An 11499-nucleotide genomic window follows, 5' to 3' on the forward strand; every position below is an offset into this window, starting at 1 on the left:
TGTCTATCTATCTATCTATCTATCTATCTATCTATCTATCTATCTATCTATCTATCTGCCTACGAATTTTAGCTCTCCTGGCCGTTTGGATAATGGTATCAATACCAAACTTGGTATGGCATAACATGACTGTATGACGAGAATATTTTATTAGTCATAACCTGAAAATTATGACATGTGTGTCATGAATGTTATGATTTACATTTTATGGTTATGCTGCTCTTGCGGTGGTCTCGTTCACCAGGCATGTTGCAAAACTGCTATGGTATAGCAAGATTGCATGGTGAACACAAGCGACCGACCCTAACATGAAAATCATGACATACGTGTCTTCTAACAATGGATGATGGATGACTGCATGCCACGCTCATGATGTCCTCGCGGCCGTTTCGCTAGCGTCACGCATGCCAAATTTGGTGTTACGGTATGTGAATGGATGACGAAGGTATGTGACTGGTGTAAACATGATTATCATGAGATGCGTGTCATGTAACAACATGACTACATTCCACGCTCATGATGCGCTGGCAGCCATTTCGCTAGCTTCACCTACACCAAATTTGGTACTACGGGACGTGAATGAATGACCAAAGTATGATACTGGTGCAAACATGATAAACATTGGATGCGTGTCATCCAACAACATTACTACATACTTCACTCTTGCGCTCTTAAGGTGGTTTCGTTCACATGGCATGTTGCAAAATTTGTATTGTATGGCATGATTGCATGGCGAACACAAGCGACAGACCCTAACATGAAAATCATGACATGCGTGCCATGTAACATGACCACATTCCACGCTAATGATGCTTTCGCGGCCTTTTCGCTAGCTTCACATATGCCAAATTGGGTATTACATGACGCCAATAGATGACCAAAGTATGTGACTGGTGCAAACATGATAATCATGAGATGCGTGTCATGTGAGAACATGACTACGTGCCACAGTCAAGGCGCAATTACATTTCGACGGGACGTGGTGAGCGTGCTCGCTGGCGTTCATTTCGTCGCGTCACGCCAGCGTTGCCACGCCAGGTGCCGGTCCTGGCATATACTCGCAAGCCCGCGCTGCGCTGCGTTGCTTTGACGCATGCGCGTTTCAGCGCGTCTGGCATCCCTCCATCACGAAAAGATGCGTACAGCGTCCATACATCACGCAAGGGCTCGCGGCCGTTTTGCTAGCTCCACATGTACGAAATTTGGCGTTACGTGATGTCAGTGGATGACGAAAGATATGACAGGTGCAAAAATGATAATCCTGACACGCATGTCATGTAAGAACATGAAAACTTACCACGCTCATAGCGTGCTCGCGGCCGTTTGGCTAGCTCCTCATATACTAAATTTGGTATTACGTGACGTGAATAGATGACGAAAATAAACCACATATCCGAACATGACAATCATGAGACGAAAGTCTTGTACGGCATCATTACCTCAACCTCGTATGGCTAAGTTTAAAATAACATATCAACAATTTTTATCAGTACTTAGCATATCATCGATTCCCACTGGACGTGAGATCTGCCAATTTTTTTATCTATGTATCCATCTATCTGTCTTGCTATCTATCTACCTATCTATCTATGTATCTATCTATCCACATATCTATCTATTTGTTTACCCATCTCTCTATCTATATATCTAGCTATCTATCTGTCTATTCATATCTCTTCCTATTCATCTATCCATTTGTCGTTCTGTCCGTCTGCCTGTCTGTCTGTGTGTCTGTCTGTCTGTCTGTCTGTCTGTCTGTCGGTCTGTCTGTCTGTCTGTCTGTCCATCCATCTATCTGTCTGTCTACTCATTTATCTATCTATCAATCTGTCTATCTATCTATCTATCTATCTATCTATCTATTTATCTATATATCTATCCATCCATTTATCTATCACTTCATCTATCAATCTACCCATCTATCGATCTATCTATCTATCTATCTGTCTATCTATCTATCTATCTATCTATCTATCTATCTATCTATACATCTATCTATCTATCTATCTATCTATCTATACATCTATCTATCTATCTATCTATCTATCTATCTATCTATCTATCTATACATCTATCTATCTATCTGTCTATCAATCTATTTATCTATCTATCTATCTATCTATCTATCTATATGTGTGTCTACTATGTAGCCTTGTGGTACCGTGTATGGTGATTATGACTGTCAAATTATAACGTGATTAACAAGAAAAGCCTGTTGCGTGTCTCATGCAGCCCTTTCACCCCCGTCACGTGTGGCACATACCTGAATACCGAGGTGCCCTGTATTCCGTGGGAGACGTCCTAGCCTATCACCACCACAACAAAGAGACTCGAAAGTGCCCTCTATGCGGGCACCAGTAGTGCCGCCACCGGGCGGCACTGCTGGTGCTAGCACGTTTACCATGATGATAATGCTGGGGAACTCGCGCGAGCGCGGCACCGTTTGCCGATCGTTGGCTGATAAACCTAAATGCGGCCTCTGCGCGAGACACGAGTGCACCACGAGGCGCAAATGACTTTACCACAGCTCATAGCACCCCAAAATTAGCAAGCGATTGTTACGAGATTGTTAACATCTCTTTATTTTCGTGTGTGGGCTTTTTCATGCACTGCGTTAACTAAAAACCAAAGAACGCTCACATATGCGTTCATTCTGTCGCCATCTTCTTCCGCTATTTTCTCGTTACAATGTTACCGAACCAACTAGCCCATCTACCGACAAGCACTAACGAACGATTCCATGTCACAGAAAAGCCTGGTTTCGATGTTGGCAGCGTTGTCGGCAAGTTTATAATCTCGACAGATACAAAGCAGAAAGAATAAAATTCCGGTTTCAAGCCGGAATCTAACCCAAGAATTCTGTTCGGCAGTAAGCGGTTTTACCACAAAGCTATGACAAATATCGGAGCCTATTTGGGAAAAGACCCTATGCAGGAACATTGCGGGGGAAACTTCCATTGGGGTTGCAGTGTTGGCTATCCACTTGTATTGGAATGTCATAAACAACACATATTCGTATGTCTCGGCAAGCTATTTTCAAGGGTTGCTAGAACCAGAGCGAGAGCGCTGTCGTAACTTCGCTTCATCAGTGTCAGCCTGAGGAAGTTTTTAGTAAACTTCGTGCCCACAAAATTGACTTCCTTGCTCTAGCAAGAGTGGTGGGGGTACACCTTGGGCCCTAAGCTGCCCTTTGAACGCCAGCGTAGTTGGCATCGCTGGTAAGCCGCTGATTCTTTTCGTGATTGCAAGTTTCTCGTTCATCTCAAGCGGTTGTTGCCAGGCCACAGTTTATGCTGTATAAAACACGCGAAACAATCATCAAGCTCATCAATAACGGTCATCGACAGTTCATTAGGCAACTTTCCTAATTTCACAAGCAGTTTCAGGAATTCGCAAGTTCGGTTTATGACTCACATCAACTATCTGTTTTCTGTCAACTCTTTGGAAAGGTGCGAAGATAGCATCAAATGACATGCAGAACCACTGGCCTTCATAGGATAGACTTCGACGGACAAAAACAGTAGAGTGTCGAATGCAGTTTATAGAATTTTTCACCTTTTTGTTTTCGTTCGCGTATACTTCTTTGTATTACTAGGGCGTTGCATTCATGACTTCATTGAATGTTATTCTTGTCTTCCCACAGTCATTAGCATTTCCCGGTTACATGTATTTGTGCTGGCTCATTTCAGTAGATTCATTTCAAGCTGAGCCTTCTTTTTCTTCTTTTTGAGTCACTTTGGTTCTGGATCAATAAAAAGAGAACCTCTAAGAAATAAAAAAAGAAAAACAAGCTACGAAAATAAGGCCACCAGGGAGTTACATAAATCCATTTACGACAGATCGCTCTGCAAATTGAGATGAATGGCTGGATCGAGCAACTTTGCCGAAAGAGTGTCGCTTAAACTGCGCGAGCTAATGCCTGGCGGATGCTGTATGAACGACATGTACACCGACACAAGGTTTACTGCGTGTGACATCTGAATACACAAAGCTGCCGCCGCGCCGCATATTACATAGTAAAAAAAATTGCCCGCAGCTTCCCTCGGGGGAACACTGAGGAGGATGCGGAGCATATAATTGGTTAACGGGGTGTTAAAGTGCGACTTACTTGGGTCGATGGCTAAATTGGTTAACGTGGTTCTGAAATGGGGTGTTAAATTGCGACTTACTTGGGTCGATGGCTAAATTGGTTAACGTGGTTGTAGGAGGGGGTCTTAAATGAGTGAACACGTACACACGTATGCGAAAGGACGCCGCTGGTCGAAGGGACGTCGATCATTGTGTTTGTGGATTCGTTGGAATTCATTTCACCGCGACCTTGGACGTCGACGCGCCGTACAAACCAACCGACGAGCGGCAACTGAGCGAGCGAGCGCCGACCTTGAGTATATATACAGCGCTACGGCGCATGCACTGTCAGCTGTTGAATGTTCTCGAAGGAGAAGCGCGCGCGCGGCACAGATGGCGACGGCGCGACGGCGCATGCGCTGTCAGCTGTCGAATGTTCTCGAAGGAGAAGCGCGCGCGGCACAGATGGTGGGCGACGGCGCGACGGCGCATGCGCGCGCGTCAGCTGTCGAATGTTCGAGAAGCGGTGCGGACGGCGCGGACGGCGCGGACGGCGCACTACAAGGCGCGAGTATAAGATGCTTCCGCATCTAAAAAAATGCCCGCTCCTCTGTCTTTCGTCGTTTATTCGTCTGCCATTTGATTTTCGCTGTGTTGGGAGTGTGCATGCATGCCTCCATCAATTGTGCAGATCTCCGAGGGGTCGCCCGCGTACCGGCGATTCGTCAGAGGAGAAGGGAAGGAGCCGCAGCTCTCCGTTGTACGCTTGTAAAACGACCGCAAGCCATGTAGCGGCGGGCTAATTGCCCGTTAAGTGCCTCCCGCGCGATCTCCTTCAGAGGCAGAACACAAGCTAATTTAGAAGCTCGCTTCGAGCCCACCACTAGCTTTAGAGTACCGCCGGTGCAAGAACTAACAGTAAGGTAAAATAAAACACGAGTGAAGGGGAGACGGCATTAGTGATCATTAGTGTTCATTACTCCCGCGAGGTTCGCTAATAGCAGTTACGCAAACGAAGTCATTACCGTTAAATACACATTCTCATCTTTTCTCGCGCTGTGTAGAACACTAATGCGCCCTCCGTCTGTGCCCTTCCGACGCCTCAATCAGTTACACGGCACGCAGATGGGTGTCATTCTTGCAACGTGACTCGGGCACCGTCACACGCTATGGCGCCGAATGAATTGGACGGTAGCACATAATGCGCCAACATGTATCACTTTCTCTCTGAATATCTCCAGCCTGACTGACGAGTAATACTGTTTGCAATTCAGCAAATTGGGCTAAAGTGAGTGAGTAGCCACAGGGCAGAGGGATAGCCGGTGACATGCATAGCGTTGTTTGACAGCGAACTTTGTGTATATGCTTATTAATGTTTGTTACCACTCGTTATTCGCCAGCTTATCATTTAGTGAAAACCTTCATAATTGTTTAAACTATATTGATGCGCTGAAACACTACTTATGGGTGATTTTAACTTCCCCAACATTGTCTGGTCTCCCATGCATGCCCCCGTTTTCAGACCCGTCATCAACCGTGTCTAATACTTTATCTCGCCGATTTCGTTTTATCGCAGTTAGTTAATTGCTTCACCCACACGCGTCACACAAAGCTCATTATTCCTTCTAGACCTGGTTCTGACCTCAGTTATTGACTCTGTTTCAACGGTAACCCATTCGCCAGACTTTCAGTATTATTATAATGGATTCAAAACTACGCTAACGGTTCAAAACTATCAAAGATTACGGGAAAGCTAACTACAATGCTATCAATAAAGAACTTAAATTATTCCTTGATGCTTTCCACCTGGTGTATTACAGCGCTCAGTGCAGATCAATCGCAATATGTTTAAATTTACTGTGTTAAAACTAGCTCAGAAATACGTACCTATTCGTCGTCTATTTTCCAAGAGTAAAGCACCCTGGTACAATAGGTAGCTCGAACGACTTTCTAACGCAAACGAACGTTTATTTTGAAGGGCAGAACTTTCTCAAAATGGTCCAATCAGTTATCGTACAAAACAGCTGCTTCGTGCTACATTGCCGCTTTGAAGTGTATCAAATTTTTATTCTTTAATTACACTCTCCGTAGGATGCTTAAATCTAACCCGAAAGGCTTTCGGATGCACTAACAAACTACCGTGATCATAAATTTACGCTATAGTATTGATCTGGTGACCCCGTGCCGACGTTCCTTACTGCCCAAGTATTGAATGATACATTCGTTAAATTATTTTCATCTGCGAAAACCAATGAAGTACCTAATTTCTCACGGTTCAGCTACCTTTTCATGGATTCCATTGTTTTCAATCTTATTGGAATAGCCATGAAAATTGATGGACTAAAACTAAGTTCCACTTGTGGTACACATCACACAACACAGAATTCCTTAAAAGCATAAAAGAAAACTGTTCACTTATTTTAGAGTGCATCTTTTTCCCAATCGTATGAACAGTGTTTTACCTGACGATTGGAAAATAGGTAAAATCGTACCAATTTTCGAATCCGGAAAGAATTATACTTTAAACTTTGGACCTATTTCACTTACGTGAGTTCCATGTAAAATTGTTGAACACATCATCTTCACGCATCTTGTTTATTACCAGAGGATAAAGAATTTTTCTCGACCTCTTATCATGGCTTCCGAAAATCGTTCTCGTGTGGGACCCCACCTTCACAAACAACTTGCATGTGTACATTGACCCTAGTTTCACTGTAGGATGCATTTTTTTTAGATTTTGCCAAACCTTTCCATGAAGTTATTCAATCATTGCTGTTACAAAAACTAGGTGCTTTTAATACTTATCTGCTTATTTTGTTTATTTTTACATGCTGCAGCCTTAGTGAGGCAATTGAAGCAGCGAGAAAAAAAAAACAAGTACAAGAACAAATCAATGCTCTTGAACAGGCTTCCAAAAGTTCTTGTAGTGGTAAAGAATGAACACTTCCAGGCAGCATATTCCAGGCTTCTATAGTTGAAGGGAAGAAGCTGTATTTTAACATGTCAGTGTGGGTGAAAAAAGTTGAAATTTTGAGGGCATGGTTAGTATTCTTAGACAAATACCTATAAAACATTATATATGATTTTATAGCACCGAAGTGAGAAGAATTGATTAAATTTTAGGCATTCAACATGGCGACGCTCCGCAAGTGTAGTTAAACCTAGCTGGAGAAGGAAATTCGTCGGAGAAAAATCTCTGTCATATCTCTTGCATATAAAGCGCAGAGCGCTTTTTTGAACGGATTCTGGTTTTTTCGTGTCCCATTTCTTATAGGGGTTCCGAACCAAATAATTGGGCGAATAAATTTTTGCAGGTTACTGGTTTGGTTTCCCGAGGATCAAGACAGAGCATACTTTGTAAATAACCCAACCTCTCCTTACATACATTTATTTAAAAAACCCAAACTTTTGAGGGCTTTGTTGAATGTGAGATCAATATGCTTAGATATTGATAAATTATATGTCATAACGATGCCAAAATACTTGAATTCGGACATTTTGTACAGATTAACATTGTTAAAACCCTAGTCAAAAGTCAATGGACATGGACGTCTGGTAAATGAAATAATGTCCATCTTGGAGAAGTCCACATTCATTTACCAAGATTTGGACCAGCTACAATAATGAGAAAATGAATTGTTAAGAATGGCATGATCTAGTGGAAATTAAACAATACTATACAGGACGCAGTCATCCGCGAAAAGGTGCATTTTCACGCAAATGTGTAAGAGGAGGTCACTATATAAAGCAGGAATAAGATCAGTCGTAACACAGAACCATGGGCAACACCTAATGAAACCGGCATCGATGGAGAGTTAGTAGAGTTCAAGCACACATATTGTAAACACTGCAAAAGAAAGTGGGATATCCAGTCAACCAATGATGCATGCTTTAGTATAACAAACAATTGGTGCAATAGAATGACCCTCAAGTACTCTCTTAGATTGGAACATTTCTTTAACGTCGTGTGCAGCACGTTACAGGCAACGGTTTTTACTCTTCGTTGGCACCAGTTGGTTAGGCGTACCCCAAGGGCCCATCTTTGGCCCTCTGTTATTCTTGATTTATATAAACGACTTACCTGCTAAAATTTCTTCCCAAGCTTGTTTATTCGCAGGTGACTCTTAGGCCCGTATTCACATACCAACCCCATCCTTTTCTCGAGATTTTGTTATCGGTTTTCTGCTTTCATTGCGCATGATGAAGAATTTAGGCCAGTATTGTCTTTGTCGTTTACCCGGTTACCATTTTTGCGCCTCTATAACGCTTGTTGAGAGTACAAGAAATTGAGGAAAACGTGAGGTAAGGCCGAGGTTTGTTTGTGAATACGGGCCTTAATCTCCCTTCTCCAGCAACCCGTAGAAAGCAATCACGCATTTGTCTTTTCCACAAAGAGTACTACCATAACCCCTAACTTCGTTCTTTCTTCGTACGTTCGTGCACATAGCTCCATTTCACTCACACCAACTTGACCATCATCATAAGGTTAACATTCCAGATTTCTCAACTACTGCAGGCTCTCAATCATTTGTTCCCAAGACAGCAGGAGATTGAAACCGCTTACCTGCCTTCCTAACAGATATAACTGATACAACTGCATTTAAAAATGTCATATCAAGCCTACTGTAACGTTACACGTTTGTTTCTTCTACATTGCTTCTAACTACTTCACTATATGTTCTCTAACGTGCTTTACAAATTTTTGTAGTTCTATATAGTGCTTTCATTTTACTGTTATTGTTATACTTTTCTTTCTCTTTTTTACTATGTACACCCACCCCCTCTGCGGTGTATTTATACCCTGAGGATAATATAAATAAATAAAATAAATAAATAAATAGATCAATAAATAAATAAATAAATGTCTAACAACATGGCCGGGGGAAAGAGATGGAACTACACTGTTGTCGAAACATCCCCCACAATCGTCTGAGCATTACATACCACCTTGTCTCCCCCCCCCCCTTGACACTTCAACTATACAACACAATGAGCGAAACTTCTCGCTCTTAGCTCTATTGAAATCGAACAATGACTAAGACAACGTTCGGGCGTGGGGCCTAAGACTGTCTTAATAAAAATATATAAAACTAAATTATTTATTTAAATGTTTTTACACCAGTGGCGTACTAGGCTCCCGAAAAATATTTCTGGCTATGCCAAAGGAACGGAGGGTGAAACCGAGCATCTTTTATTCCGTCCATAAAATTTTATTTCGCATTGAATGACAAAACTTGATTACAATCGAACCCAGTCAAAGTTACACCAGTTTTAACAGTATATTGGTCAAAAAGATGAGAGGCTGCCGCACTGCCAACTTTTGTGTGTTTTCTATGTTGAAATCGCTAGCTTGCAGCAATGCTCGCATGCATGTATCTCCTACAACAATAAATTCTGGTTGTCGGTTCTCCATGCCGAAAGATAATCGAACGTAAACACTTGAGAGGAGAGAGAGAGAAACAACTTCATTTCCTTGATACGAAATAATAGAACAAGAAATTCATTCTGCTGAACCCACAAAATGTATATGCCCTTTTGGATTAGTAGTAAGCTTCGCCGCACAGTGATTCGGCGCTGCAGCAAAGCTGACTTTCAAAATCCACTGCGGAGAGGGAGTGGTAGTGGCTTTCGTTGAAACGTGAAATTTGAGTAAAATTTCACACTTCGAAAAATGTCAGTGTCCGAAACTGCAGACGTTGTCATACATGTGCTCTATGGAGCTTGTGGTGGAATTGTGAGAGCATTACAATTATCAAACATGTCCGAAGTATTGGAAACTTTGTCATTCTTGTGCCCGATGTCTGTTCACCCATCCCGTCAGGTATTGAGGATTTCTCGCAACAACCAGCCATCCCTTTATTTTGCTTTTTTTTCGTGGAACAAAATTAGAGCAATAATCAGTTATAACGGTAAATTTTGATGACACTTCGGAATTGTTCTACGTGGGTTCAACGGTACCACCTCGTCCACAAGAAAAGGAGTGGCCACTCTTTTTGACCATATTCGAAATAACTGAAGATACGCAATATTGAAATTATGTTCAAACTGTGCTGTATGCCTCCCTCTGCCCTCCTTCAGAAAAGAAATATTTGCACGCATAGAGCTGTGGCGAAACGGGTCGGCGCTGCTTCTGCGCCTGCGCGTCGCGGCGATGCCTCCAAACACGGGCGCCGGCGATAAGAACACTCTCGCCCGAAAGAAGCAGGAAAACTGTGTGTGTGCCCCGATTCAGGGGCAGTTGTAGAGCCTTCAGTGCGGAAACATTAAAGTTATGTTATCCCACATCTGGTGACCCGGAAAACGAACGCACCGCACCGTCATGGCCGACGAGGAAACCCTTGCTGCCCTTCAACAACAAGTACAACTACTGCAAGAACAACTGCAGGCCCAGCAGCAAGTGATCCAGAACTACGAGCAGCAGCTCCGGGAACAGCAGCAGCGCAATGAAAATGAAGCACTCTCGTCCGACGACCGTGCACCACCCAACTTGGGTCACGCCCCCCAAAACTTCGCTCCAGCGGTCCCTGCCACCTCGGGCGCCTCCATTGCTGCGGCCGCCACCAACACGAACGTTTGTCGCGTCGCCGTCAAACTTCCGCCGTTTTGGGCAGAGACGCCTGACGTGTGGTTCGCTGAAGTCCAGGCGTAGTTTTCCACGGCACGCATCACCCAGGACCAGACGCGCTATGACTACGTCGTCGCCCAGCTAGACTCTCGCTATGCGGCTGAGGTTCGCGATATACTTGCGAATCCCCCGGCTGATGACCGTTACCTACACCTGAAGAGGGAACTGATCCGCCGGCTTTCACCTTCACAAGACGAGAAGGTGCGTCACCTACTCCAGCACGAAGAACTCGGTGACCGCAAGCCATCGCAGCTCCTGCGTTACATGCGTGACCTCTTGGGCAGCACCGCGGTCGACGACTCCCTCCTCCGTATGATTTGGCTTCAGCGTCTACCCTCACATGCGCAGGCCATCCTCCAGGTGCAGCCGAATCTGCCGCTGGGCCAGCTCTCTCACATCGCTGATCAAGTCGTCGAGATTTCGTTGCCAGCATCGCCTCTCACCGTCAACGCCGTTGACACCCGACAGTCCAGCAGCGAGCTCGCGCGCCGTGTCGACGAAATCACCCGTCAGCTGGACTCAACTTAAAGGCGCCTGGATCAAAGCCCGAAGCTGCGTCCACAAAAACACTCCCAAAGCCAAGACAACAACGCCGCTTCATCGCTCGGAAATGATAACGGCCCCTGCTACTACCATCGCCGCTTCGGGGACAAAGCCCGGAAATGTCAACCACCTTGCTCAGCTGGACATCAGGGAAACTTCAACGGCAGCCGATAGAGACGGCCGCGAGCTGCCAGCTTAGAGGTCGTCGCATATTCGTCACCGACCAAGTCACAAAGCGGTAGTTCCTTGTCGACTGTGGCTCC

Source organism: Rhipicephalus microplus, chromosome 4 (genome assembly GCF_043290135.1).
Source record: "Rhipicephalus microplus isolate Deutch F79 chromosome 4, USDA_Rmic, whole genome shotgun sequence".
NCBI lineage: Eukaryota > Metazoa > Arthropoda > Arachnida > Ixodida > Ixodidae > Rhipicephalus > Rhipicephalus microplus.